Source organism: Saccopteryx bilineata, chromosome X (genome assembly GCF_036850765.1).
Source record: "Saccopteryx bilineata isolate mSacBil1 chromosome X, mSacBil1_pri_phased_curated, whole genome shotgun sequence".
Taxonomy (NCBI): Eukaryota; Metazoa; Chordata; class Mammalia; order Chiroptera; family Emballonuridae; genus Saccopteryx; species Saccopteryx bilineata.
Genome location: NC_089502.1, coordinates 34,710,952 through 34,725,256, shown reverse-complemented (window position 1 = coordinate 34,725,256; position 14,305 = coordinate 34,710,952).

Below are 14,305 nucleotides of genomic sequence, written 5' to 3'. Positions count from 1 at the left end.
AGTACAAAACAGTAGTGAAAACACTTAGATGGCAAGTATGATATTTGTTGGTAGTACCATTTGAGGCAGAATTGCTTTTCCACTGGAGAGGATCAGAATGAGCCTCCCCAAAATGTGTCACTTTCAAAGTGGATTGTTTTGAACTGACAGTAATCTAGACCCAGCAGACTTAACAACAAACAAAAAAAAACCCAAAATAACCTTTTACTTCTCCCTTTTAATTAAGGAAGAATTTAGGTTAGGGGACCAGACTCGAAAAAGTGTTAGTACCAGAAATAACTTTTTATCTGAATGACTTACCTGTTTGGCAAGATGGCCATCTAATTATTAAACATCTGCTGTCCTTATAATTCTGTGAATTGCCCTACTTCCTTTTGAAGCCTAGGCTCTTATCCCATTCCTTAGATCAAGCTAGTATATAAGCCTTAACTGCCCAACTTGTCCTTAAATTTCATTGTCTTTGTTGGGTACCTGTATATATGTAATTAAATTTGGTTTTCTCTTGTGAATCTGTCTTTTATTAATTTGATTATTAAACCAGTCAAAGAATCTAGAAAGGTAAAAGGAAAATTTTGCTCCCCTATGTTTGGTGTAGTCAGCAGGATAAACTTCACCGACTGGACGCTACTTGCTGCAGGGGCACAGCAGCTGAGCGATTCCACTACCACTGACAAAAGCTGGCAGAGCAACAGTTCTTACTACTTCAATCTCGTAGATCTCTGCCTGTAGGGTCTGGTGGAATCAAGAGTGGTTAGAATCTATTTCTTTTTCTAAATTTAGATTAGTGGGACATAATATTTCTGTTCATTTGGTATAGAGACACTGGTAAAAGTTTGTTATGAGGACCTGGCCTGGTAGCTCAGTTGGTTGGAGCTTTGTTCCGATACACCAAGGTTGCAGGTTTGAATCTTGGTCAGAACACATACAATATTCAAATAGTGAATGCATAGGTGAATGGAACAACAAATCAATGTCTCTCACTCTCTCTCCCTCCCTTCTCTTATCTCTAAAGTCGATAAATAAAAAATTTTAAAAAGTGTTTATGATGAGCACTCTCATATTTTTTGTTTGTTTGTTTTGTTTTGTGACAGAGACAGAGAGAGACAGAGAGAGGGACAGATAGAAACAGACAGGAAGGCAGAGAAATGAGAAGCATCAGTTCTTCGTTGCGGCACCTTAATTGTTCACTGATTGCTTTCTCATAGCTGCCTTGACGGGGGGGGGTGCAGCAGACTGAGTGACCCCTTGCTTAAACCAGCAACCTTGGCTTCAAACTGGTGAGCTGTGATCACACCCGATGAGCCCATGCTCAAGCTGGCGACCTCGGGGTTTCGAACCTGGCTCCTCTGCATCCCATTCCAATGGCCTTTCCACTGCGCCACTGCCTAGCCAGGTCAGCACTCTTGTTTTGTATTGATGCCTTTCCTCCCAGAGATGTCCACTGTTTGTTTGTTTGTTGTCATAGTCTGTTGTATTGTTTGTCAAAAGGATGAAAACCACATGTTTGTCATTCAATCCAGGGTCAAAGACTGTTGAGTTCACAGTTCTCACCAGACTGGTGTCTGTTTAGACAAACACTGTTGTGAGTGCCCATGAGGGGAAGTCTATTGCTGATGGGAATCTCAGCAGGCAAAAGCTGCAAAATTGCTAGGCCTAGGTGAAAGACTTAAAAGCTATTAGAGTGCTTGCCACCTAACTCTAAGACTCCTGTGTCCTGTGTTAGGATAAGTTGTCATGGAACCCATTGGATAGATACTAGGTCAACCACCAACCTCAAGAAAATTTCTGTGCAACAAGGTATACTGCAAACCACCACCCAATCTGCAATCCGCAGCACTTTTGATTTAGGTATTAATTTGGTTCAGAGACTCAAGGCTTAGCTAAAGTTGGTAATGTGCATGTAAAAAAGAAAACAAAACTAGATGTTCCTTTCTTCTCTTCTTGTTCTATGTCTTCACAGCTTGTCTTTATGACCAGTGAGAACACTCTCCCTGACTTTCGCTGACCAGAGGATGCACATACTGACATGCATCTGGAGGATGCGTGGATCTGATAAGTAGTGTTCTCTTTGACCAACTGAGCCAGCTCTCAAGGGAGTCTGTCATAAGGTGTCCTAGTCCATAAGGGGCCTTTGTTGTGTCAAACTTCATGTTTTGTTACTGCTGTAAATCCCATCCCAGTAGCACCTGCCTGAAGTCACAGATTAGTGCATCTGTGACTGGAAGCATCTCACATTCTCGTGAGACCCTGGAGACATAGTTTTCACTACACTGTTTTTACTGCCTTTGAAAACAAAGTGATTTGCTTTCTTAGACTTACTCTGGAAACAAACTTTTTCCATCATGGGGCCTGCATCTTCTGCACCCACTTCAGGGATGCCTCTTGTATCCCTCGTAAAGATCTATTCTAAACTTCAAAAGTTATTTCTGGGTCGTCCCATGGAAAGGCTTATTGAATAGAGTTGCTATTGGAATAAATATACCGTTGAGGGTCCTACTCATCAATGGCCACATGATGAAGCTTTTGAATTAGAAAAAGTTTTATATTTGAAAGTATTTAGAGAGTGCTCATCCTAAATAACTGTCTTATTGGTACCTATAAGAAGATCACATTGAAAAGAATACAAAAAGGAGTCTAACAGCCAGCCTTAAGGACATCTTTAATAAGATAAAAGAACAGGAATGGGATTTAGAATAAAAATTAAAGTCCACATCTAAAGTAAATTCACCTTCTCTACCCTCTTTGTTCACCCCTTTATCCCCAACTCCCTCTCCATGACCCTCCAGAAGATCTTTTAAATCTCTGGGCCCCTGGTTTACCCTTCTTTCTCAAAAATCTAATCCCATCACCTCAGCAAATTCTTTGAGACCCAAAGCTCATCCAAATTCTCTAGAAAATCTCTGAAACGGCCAGCTGCCTGTTTTTACTCTCCTTTCCTTGCCACATTTATAGAGAGCACTCCATCCTGATCACTAGGCCCAGCGTATACAGGTTACCTGTGTAAGTACTAAAGGCCAGGAAGTGAATTTAGAAGAAGCACCCAAGTCTGGTGGTAGGGCACATTTTCCTGTTCCTTACAACTCCTCCTGTTCTCCAGGGCTCTGACAGCTTCAGGCCTTCCTATTCAATATCCTTTGTGAGTGCATCCTAGACTCCCACACCAGCAATAGGTCTCCTAAATTGCAAAGCCCTTTTTACCTCCACTTTCAGTATATCTTAACAAATTTAGAGATGGGGTTAGAAAGACTAGTGGCCATTTACAATCCCACTAAAGGGACCTATATTGGCTCTAAAGAGGTGTTTTTCTCATTGTATGATTACACTGTAGTTAACAGACAAACCAGGTAATCCCCTGGCCTGGAGAATGCAACCTCCCCCCAACAGGTGGCCAAGATTTCTCCCAAGTCTTCTTACAAATGACCAGGATATGGCTCAGCTGAAGGCTGATATTTGGGGGCTGATAACAGCAATAGTAAAGACTTTCCCCCCTAATGTAAACTGGTCTAAGTTTGGTTGAAGTATGCACTCAGAATGAAGGATAGCATCCAAAGCTTTGTTGAATGCTATACTGACTTTTCAAAGGCATATTGCACTAAACCCTGAAGCTCCAGAACATAAAGATCTTTTCATTTCCAGTTTAATGAGAAATGTCCGCCCTAATATAAAAAAGTGAATTCAAAATAATGTGGTTGAGTGATCCAGACAACCTATGAGTATTACAGTGGAAGCAGCTACCCAGTTCTTTGAAAATAGTTTGCAAGAATGCAGGAGGAAAAGGAGAGAAAAGCAATAATTCTTGCTTGGCAACATGAATTAGAAAAACAAAAACCTGACTGTTAGTATAACTTAAATCCCATTTAGATCCTTTCTTATTTGCCTCCAGATATTTGCTGATATTGTAAAAAAAAAAAGGGGGGGGGGCGGGGACACTAGAAGAAAAATTGTCCTGCACTTAAGAGAAAGAAAAGTTTAAGAAAAAAACGCCCTAAACCCCATCATCCTCAGAAGGCTCGTTTTTCTCCTCCTATGGAGGGCAATTTCAAATAAAATGATGGCGTCAGGTGACCTTCAGTCACACTCCAGATCACAACGTTAAACTTAAAACAGAGCATCAGGAATTGGATTTTTTTTTTTTAGATTTTATTTATTCATTATAGAGAGGGGGGAGAGAGAGAGAGAAGGGGGGATGAGCAGGAAGCATCAACTCCCATATGTACCTCAACCAGGCAAACCCAGGGTTTTGAACCGGCAACCTCAGCTTTTCCAGGTTGATGCTTTATCCACTGCGCCACCATAGATCAGGCAGGAATTGGATTTTTTAATGACACTGGTGCCTCTTTCTCTACCACCCAATTAGAGGATTTATACCTACCTGTCACCTCTGATTCTGTGAAAGCTGTTTGTGTCTCTGGGTAACCTACTTCACTGACAAAGGCCCTCTCAACACCCATCATGCCTTTCTAGTTTCCAACTCATCACCAGCAAACCATTTTAGTAGGAATTGGTTATGTAAGTTTTATGCCACTGTAAAACTTAATGAGAAAGGTATTTCTATTTCCTAGCCCTCATGTAAGAGTGAAAAACTTGGTCTCTTTGACTCTGTTTTGTCCAAACCTACTTTGTACCCATGGCCTTCAGACTAATAGCTTCTATTTACTCTTGTATATAGATAGGCTAATCATTAGAGGAATTCTGTTTATGACTTGGGTTTTGCAAAAATAGCCCCTCCTATTTCCTGTTCTCTTAACATAAAAGAAGCCCGAACTCTGTACTTTCTTAAAATAGACTTGAGGTACAATTAGGGTTCCCATTTTCTCAGCTGGTACCTTCTCAATCAATAAATCCTCTCTTACTCATTTTTGGATTGGATTGTTTGTCTTACTGGTATTAAGTTTTACAAGTTCTTTATAAATTTTGGTTATTAACCCCTTATCAGACACATTGTCAAATATGTTCTCCCATTGTGTAGTTTCTCTTTTTATTCTGTTCTTACTGTCTTTAGCTGTGCAGAAGCTTTTTAGTTTGATAAAGTCCCATTTGTTTATCCTGTCTTTTATTTCACTTGCCTGTGAAGACAAATCAGCAAATATATTGTTGCGAGAGATGTCCGAGAGCTTACTGCCTATGTTTTCTTCTAAGATGCTTATGGTTTCACGGCTTACATTTAAGTCTTTTATTCATTTTGAGTTTATTTTTGTGAATGGTGTAAGTTGATGGTCTAGTTTAATTTTTTTGCAGGTAGCTGTCCAATTTTTGCAACACCATTTGTTGAAGAGGTTGTCTTTACTCCAATGTATGCTCTTACCTCTTTTGTCAAATATCAGTTGTCCATAAAAGTGTGGGTTTATTTCTGGGTTCTCAGTTCTGTTCCATTGATCTATATGCCTGTTCTTATGCCAGTACCAGGCTGTTTTGAGTACAATGGCCTTATAATATAACTTGATATCCGGAAGTGTGATATCTCCCATTTTATTCTTCCTTTTCAAGATTGCTGAGGCTATTCGTGTTCTCTTTTGGTTCCATATAAATATTTAGAATATGTGTTCTATATCTTTGAAGTAAGTCACTGGTATTTTAATCAGTTTTGCATTGAATTTATAAATTGCTTTTGGTAATATAGACATATTAATGATGTTTATTCTTCCTAATCATGAGCATGGTATATGCCTTCACTTGTTTGTATCTTCCCTTATTTCTTTTATCAATGTTTTATAATTTTCTGAGTACAAGTCTTTAATCTCTCTGGTTAAATTTATTCCTAGGTACTTTATTTTTTTGGTTGCAGTGGTAAAGGGGATTGATTCCTTAATTTCTCTTTCTGACAGTTCATTGTTAGTGTATAAAAATGCCTCTGATTTCTGAGTATTGATTTTATATCCTGCCACCTTGCTAAATGCATTTATCAGGTCCAGTAGTTTTTTGACTGAGACTTTAGGGTTTTCTATATACAATATCATAACATTTGCAAATAATGATAGTTTTACTTTTTCTTTTCCAATTTGGATGCCTTTTATTTCTTTTTCTTGTCTGATTGCTGTGGCTAGGACTTGCAGAACTATGCTGAGTAAGAGTGGTGAAAGCGGGAACCCCTGCCTTGTTCCTGATCTTAAGGGGATTGCTTTTAATTTTTGCCCATTGAGTATGATATTGGCTGTGGGTTTGTCATACATAGCCTTTATCATTTTGAGGTATGTTCCCTGTATTCCCACTTTGCTGAGAGTTTTGATCACAAATGGGTGCTGGATTTTATCAAATGCTCTTTCTGCATCTATTGAAATTATCATATGGTTTTTCTCCTTCCTTTTGTTTATGTAATGAATTACATTGATTGATTTGCAAATATTGTACCAACCTTGCCTCCCAAGAATAAATCCCACTTGATTATGATGTATGATTTTTTCATATATTGCTGGACTCGGTTTGCTAGTATTTTGTTGAGGATTTTAACATCTAAATTCATCAGGGATATTGGCCTATAATTTTCTTTCTTTGTGTTATCTTTGCCTGGTTTTGGAATCAGAATTATACTCGCCTCATAAAAGTAGCTTGGAAGTCTTCCTTCCTCTTGAATTTTTTGAAATAGTTTGAGAAGGATAGGAGTTAGTTTTTCTTTGACTATTTGGTAGAATTCACTTGTGAAGCCATCAGGCCCAGGACTTTTCTTTTTGGGGAGTTTTTTGATAACCGTTTCAATCTCATTTGTAGTAATTGGTCTGTTTAGGTTTTCTGATTCTTCCAGATTAATTTTTGGAAGATTATATGTTTCAAGGAATTTGTCCATTTCATCTAGGTTGTCTAGTTTTTTGGCATACAGTTCTTCATAGTATTTTCTTACAATATTTTGTATTTCTGTTGTGTCAGTTGTTATTTCTCCACTCTCATTTCTAATTTTATTTATTTGAGTCCTCTCTCTTTTTTTCTTGGTGAGTCTGGTTAAAGGTTCATCAATCTTGTTTACCTTTTCAAAGAACCAGCTCCTGGTTTCATTGATCCTCTGTATTGTTTCTTTAGCCCCTATGTTATTTATTTCTGCTCTGATCTTTATTATTTTCTTCCCTATACTAGCTCCAGGTTTTACTTGCTGTTCTTTTTTTAGTTCTTTTAGATGTAGGGTCAAGTTGTTTATTTGAGCTTTTTCTAGCTTCTTGAGGTATGCCTGTAATGCTATGAACTTCCCTCTCAGGACTGCTTTTGCTGTGTCCCATAAATTTTGAGTTGATCTATGCTCATTATCGTTTGTTTCTAGGAATTTTTAAATTTCTTCTTTGATCTTATTGTTTACCCATTTGTTACTTAATAACATGCTATTTAGTTTCCAAGTGTTTGAGTATTTTTCAGTTTTTCTGTTGTGGTTGATTTCTAGTTTCATGCCATTGTGATCAGAGAAAGTGCTCAATATGATTTCAATGTTCTTTGTTTTTGTTTTTGGGGGTTTTTTTTTGGTATTTTTCTGAAGTTTGAAATGGGGAGGCAGTCAGACAGACTCCCGAATGTGCCCCACCAGGATCCACCTGGCATGCCCACCAGGGAGCTCTGCTATGCTCATCTGGGGCATTGCACTGTTGCAACCAGAGCCATTCTAGTGCCTGAGGCAAAGGCCATGGAGCCATCCTCAGTACCCAGGCCAACTTTTTGCTCTAATGGAGCCTTGGCTGCAGGAGGGGAAGAGAGAGACAGAGGGAAAGGAGAGGGGGAGGGGTGGAGAAGCAGATGGGCACTACTCCTGTGTGTCCTGGTCGGGAATCAAACCCGGGACTCCTGCATGTCAGGCCGATGCTCTAACACTGAGCCAACCAGCTAGGGCCTGATTTCAATCTTCTTAAATTTGTTGAGACCGCTTTGTGCCCTAACATGTGGTCTATTCTAGAGAATGTACCATGAGTGCTTGAAAAGAATGTATATTCTGCTGTTTTAGGATGAAAGGTTCTGAAGATATCTATTAAATTGAGTTGATCTAATATGTCCTTTAAGTCTGCTGTTTCTTTGTTAATTTTCTTTCTTGAGGATATATCTAATGATGTTAATGGTGTATTGAAATCCCCTACTATTATATAGTATTGCTGTTGATCTCACCCTTTAAATCCATCAAAGTCTGCTTTCTATATTTAGGTGCTCCTATATTAGGTGCATAGATATTTATAACGGTTATATCTTCCTGTTGGATTGCTCCCTTTATCATTATGTAGTGACCTTCTTTATCTCTAACTATAGTCCTATAGTCTTTATTTTAAAGTCCATTTTGTCTGATATAAGTATTGCTACCCCAGCTTTTTTTTCATTTCCATTTGCATGAAATATTTTTCCCATCCTTTTATCTTCAGTCTATGTGCATCTTTTGATTTAAGGTGTGTCTCTTATAGACAGCATATGTATGGATCCTGTTTTCTTATCCACACAGCTACCCTATGTCTTTTGATCGAATCATTCAATCCATTTACATTTAAGGTTATTATTAATATGTAATTGTTTATTGCCAGTTTATTCTTTAAAACTGTATTCCTCTTTTGCTATATTCTTTTACTCCTTTGATCTGTTTACAACAGGTCCCTTAAAATTTCTTGCAGCCTTGGTTTGGTTTTAGTGAATTCCTTGAGTTTTTGGGGGGGTTTTTGTCTGTAAAGCTTTTTATTTCTCCTTCAATTTTAAATGATAGCCTTGCTGGATAAAGTAGTCTTGGTTGTAGGCTCTTGTTCTGCATTACTTTGAATATTTCTTGCCATTCCCTTCTGGCCTCAAGTGTTTCTGTTGAGAAGTCAGAAGTCATCCTTATGGCGGCTCCTTTGTAGATGATAGTCTTTTTTTCTCTAGCAGCTTTTAATATTTTCTCTTTATCACTTAGCTTTGGTATTTTAATTATGATGTGTCTTGGTGTTGATTTCTTTGGGTTTCTCCTTAATGGAGTTCTCTGTGCTTCCTGAACATGTGAGATGTTTTCCTGCCTTAATTGAGGGAAGTTTTCAGCTATGATATGCTTGAACAAAGTCTCTATCCCTTGCTCTTTCTCTTCTTCTTCAGGAACCCCTATGATGCGGATGTTATTTCTCTTCATGTTGTCACAGAGCTCTCTTAGAGTTTCCTCAGACTTTTTGAGTCTCTTTTCTTTTTTCTGCTCTGCTTCTGTGCCTTTATTTATTGTGTCCTCAAACTCAGTGATTTAATTCTCCACTTCATTCATCCTGCTTTTAATTCCTTCAATTATGTTCTTTATTTCAGATATTGTATTTGTCATTTCTGACTGATTCTTTTTTTATTATTTCAATGTCCTTTTTTATATTTGCTATCTCTTTATTTAGGTGTTCGTAATGACCATCTAGTGTTATTCTAATATCTTTGAGCATCCTAACAATTGTTATTTTAAACTGCGCATCTGGTAATTTGGTTATATCTGATTCATTTAGGTCCTTTTCTGGGGATTTCTCTTGGTTCATTTGTGTTGCATTTCTCTGCCTTCGCATTTTCTCTGTGTAAAGGAAGGTTTTGGCCATTGGAGTCCACTGGGTATGGCCTCTGTTCTCTAGGTATGGTCTATCTGCATGCCCACCACCCCCTCTTCTGTTGCTGCCTAGGGCTTTTGGGTTTAGGCATTGCCAGTGCCTGCCCACTGGGGCTGTTGCTGAAGTTTCCACCTCTCCTTCACGGGAGTGGCTGTGATCACGTGCTCATGTGAACAAACCTTGGTGGCCTTGGCCTTTGCCCCGCCCCCATGGGTGGCATTATGCTCGGCCCTGAGGGCAGTGGTGAGCACCTTTGCTCAGCTGCGGGTCTCTGCTTGTTTCCGGGCTTTCACCCCACCCTTGCAGGAGGAGCCCGCTCTTGTAATGGCTGCTAGCATTGGCTCTACCGGCTGGGCAGGACTGTGTGCCCACGTTCAGCTCAGTAGCGGAATACCGCCTGTTCTGGGCTTTTGGCTCCACCCTGTGGGAGAAGCCGGCTCCCAATTCAGGCCACAAGCCTTGGTTCCACAGGCGGGGTAATGCTGTGCTCCTGCACCCTTGCTCAAGGGCAGGTCTCCAGCCCTTCCGGGGTTTGCACCCTTCTCCCGCAGGCTGGATTACAGGCTGTCGGCAGCTGGGCTTGACTGCTTTTGCACGCCTACTCCTCCCCAGCCAGGCAAGATTGAGCTCACACATGAGCCCAGTGGCGGCCAGCAGGCTTCTGCCCGTGCCAACAGAACCACGCCTCTGCTTCCTGCCACCACCCGCCCTCCAGCAAGCCCTCAGCTGTGTGGGTGGGGGCGCTGCAACCCAGACCCTAACACTCACTGCTGTAGACATGAAAACTCCCTCCTTCTAAGCAACTCTGCTCTGAGTGCCGTGGGGGAGCTTGCTTGACTGGTATCCTGCTTCCCTTTGCTGGTATTGCTGTTTCCGGGGGAAATATTCCCTTCAGTTTTGGGGAGTGACCCATCCCAGGGGTTAGGGTGGCTGTCTCCCAAAATGTTTCTCCCTGTGCCTCCTAGATTATACTCTCTTCCTGCTACTCCAGTACTCTCCTCTCTCCCCATCCCCCAGAGCCCTGGTGAGTGGTTGTGAGGGAGGTGTTCTGCGTGGTCCCTTTAAAAAGAATCCTGGGTCTGAGAAATTAGACTCTTTCTCACAAACAGTGTCCTGACTTGTTTCCAGCTAAATACCATCCATACGCCTCTTCTAGGCTCTGGGGCTGCAGGCTGGGCCTTTGTTCCTGGAACTCAGGACCCTCCCCTCTCTGCTAAAGTCACTTCCTGCCACACAAGTCTCTCCCGGCTGCCGTTCGCTCCGGGGAGCTGGGCAGCTCTCTCCGTGTTTCCGTTTTTCCTACCAGTCTCAGTGTGGCTTCTTCAGTGTTCCTTGTTTGAAGAGTCCTCTTAGTTTAGTCCAAAGTTGGTTTTTCCAGATGATAGTTCTTAAAATTAGTTTGTAATACACTTTGGTTCTGGGAGGTGGATGTTGGTACGTCCACCTACTCCAGCACTGTCTTGTCTTCCTCCATGACCGTTTAAGTACAGAAAAATGATATACCAAATGATAGTTTATTATTTCATGCATTTAATATTTAAATAAGAACAAAAAAGGTACACAAAACTAGATTATGTTATAAGAAAGAGATTTAATATATTAATAATAATATTAAATAATACATGAAAAAAAACAATAAAACTGTTACTTAAGATATTTCCATATTGCTTCTTGATTTGCGTCCTCACTTGCAATTTTTTTCACCTACAGATGGAATGAACATTACTACAAGTGCTTAGAATATGCACAGATGAACATTAAAAAGGAGTAAGAAATGTAAATTTGTGATTTCTGTATTGGGTGGCTGACCAGGAACCCACCTTAGAGAGAACCCTGATTACAAGTGCCATTTTAACAACCAGTTTGACATACTCAACAAAAAATTAGGTATTGGTTCTGTTGAACTGGTGCAAACCAGCTGAATCCCACCACTGTTATTATAATTCCTTAAACCCAGCTACTTTTCTAACCCTCCCTGATGGTGGAAAGCTCCACTTTATTCTACATGATTGCCTTGTAACTATAAGAATGCTCTCAAAACCATGAGAGGTCTTCTTAGATATCTCTTTGTACAACTCAGACTTACTTCTATTTTTTGGTGGTTCTTGTAATTTAAATTTCCAGGGAAACATAACAACCACTTATGCCATAGTTTCCCCACATAAAACACTTGAAGCATATTTTTGCCCCACTGTAAAATCAGCCCAAGCTGCTGAACTCATAGCTCTTACTAAAGCTAGCACCTTAGTGAAAGGGAATACAGCCTTTATTTGCATGGACTCCAATGTGCTTTTGGAATCTGCCATGTTGTTGGCACAATTTAGAAATTCCATGGATTCTTAACTTCTGAGGGTATTTCTATTGCTAAGAGCATATAATTGCTGCTCTATTACAAGCTATTCACCTTCTTTCTGATACTGATATTGTTTACTGCCCAGCCCATACTAAAGACTGATACTATATCTTTAGGCAAGAATAGGGCTGACAAGACTGCTAAATATACAGCTCAAACCAGGCACCCCTATCTTTCCTCCAACCAGTTTTTAAACTGGCCTTTACCCCTGACTAATATTATTAATGATCAGACAAATGTTCCACTATTTAAAAAAGACAAATGGATACAAAAAGGTCCCAAATAATTATCAGATGGATTATACATTGAGTCAAATGGACTTCTTATAACCTTTTCTCTTTTGATCGTTTGGCTTGTTGTACTTATCTCCTAACAAATGGAACAATATATGCAGAGAAGAGAAAGGTAAGGAACTAAAAGGCAATTGGTTTTGTCCTAGAATCCACAAAATTTCTGACCAAATTATTTCCCAGTATACCATTTGTAAATTTCATCAAATTTCTGGAAGAGATCAATATACCTCAGAAAGTCCTCCTAGACCCACACTGCCTTTTGTAGCACTCCAAATGGATTTTATAGATTTTCTTCTAGCTTTAAGCTATTCTCACTACTTGGTTATTGTCTGCACATTTAATGGGAAGACTGAGTGCTATTTAACTAAAAGAGCTGATGCCACAATAGCGAAAAAGAAATGATAACTAAAATTATTCCTCATTTTGACATTCTTCATATATTGAATCAGACCAAAGAACTCATTTTGCAGCAGTGAACAACCACTTGCTTACAAAGACTCTGGGGTACTCATTAAAATTTCATACCCCTATCATCCTCAATAAATCAGGACAAGTGAAACATAAAAATCTAGTTATAAGAAAATAATTTTTGCCTTGGCCAGCTAGCTCAGTGGTAGAGCGTTGGTCTGGCATGTGGAAGTCCCTGGTTCAATTCCCGGCCAGGGCACACAGAAACACTCATCTGCTTCTCCACTCTTCTCCTTCTCCTTTCTCTCTATCTCTCTCTTCCCTTCCCGCAACCAAGGCTCTACTGGAGCAAAGTTGGCCTGGAAACTGAGTATGGTTCCACGGTCTCCACCTAAGGGCTAGAATGGCTCCAGTTGCAAAGGAGCGATGCCCCATATGGGCAGAGCATTGCTCCTTGGTAAGCATGCCAGGTAGATCCTGGTTGGGCACATGCGAGAGCCTGTTTTTCTACCTCCCTGTTTTTCACTTCAGAAAAATACAATAAAAAAGTTAAATCTGTCAAAAAACTGAAATTAAATGGCCAGAAGCATTACTTTTGGCCCTTATAAAGATCCAGAATTCTCCAAATTGAAGGCATAGATTGACCTCTTTTGAAATAGTGTTTGATCACCCAATGCCTACTGCATATCTAAAACCTTCCATTATTGGGTTGAGTGAGCATTATGGGAAGTTAAGTGAAGAGCATAATATTTTGACTATATACAAGAACTAACAAATAGACATGAATTATATCTTCAACAGAAAAAAGAGGCATAACTCCCACTGACTGACAAGCCTTGCCACCTTTTTTGATCAGGAGAACGGGTGAACATCAAGGTCTTTAGAAAAAAGCACATGATGTCACCTTGCTGGAGGGGACCCTATGGAATACTGCTAACCACATACACTGCCATCAAAATAAAAGAAAAATCCTGACCTGTGGTGGCACAGTGGATAAAACATCAACCTGGAACGCTGAGGTCGCTGGTTTGAAACCCTGGGTTTGCCTGGTCAAGAACACATATGGTAGTTGATGCTTCCTGCTCCTCCCCACTTCCCTCTCTCTCTCTCCCCCTCTCACTACTTTCTAAAATAAATGAATACAGAAATAAAATAAAAGAAAAATCTCCTTGGTTTCGTACATGCCAGGCCAAAATAGACCCAGATTATTGTTCTCAAGACAATTGTGATACAATTCTGCAGATGACCCTGAAATAATCATTTCCAGGACCAATTTCTAGGCCCCAGAAATAGACAGCATCACAAAGCAGACAGTTTTCTGAGATCACAGATCAAGAAATTTTGTTTCTACCTATTTCTCCCCATTGTAATTGGTCATTTATTAGAAGGTTGACTGAAAAGTGCTTTTCTCTATTCTACTTGCCCTCCCTGAGCTCCTACTATGGATTCTCTTTCAACATGTGTCTTGCTCTTATTAACCCTTGCTATTTTTGCAATAGGTCAGATGCAGACCAAACACCTCCTTATGCCAGTTTCCAAAACTTGACTATGTTAGTCAATCAGTCTGATTGTTGATTTATGTCGATATCTAGATATCACAAAATAACAGAACCTGATCTAATTTTCCTTCCTGCTGATGTGAACACCTGGTGAATTAACTATGGAAGATGAGTGAATGACAAAGAACAATATCCATAAGCAGAAAAACTCCACTCTCCTCCTTTTGGTGAGTTATTTGGGCCTGGGAAAACCTCTAT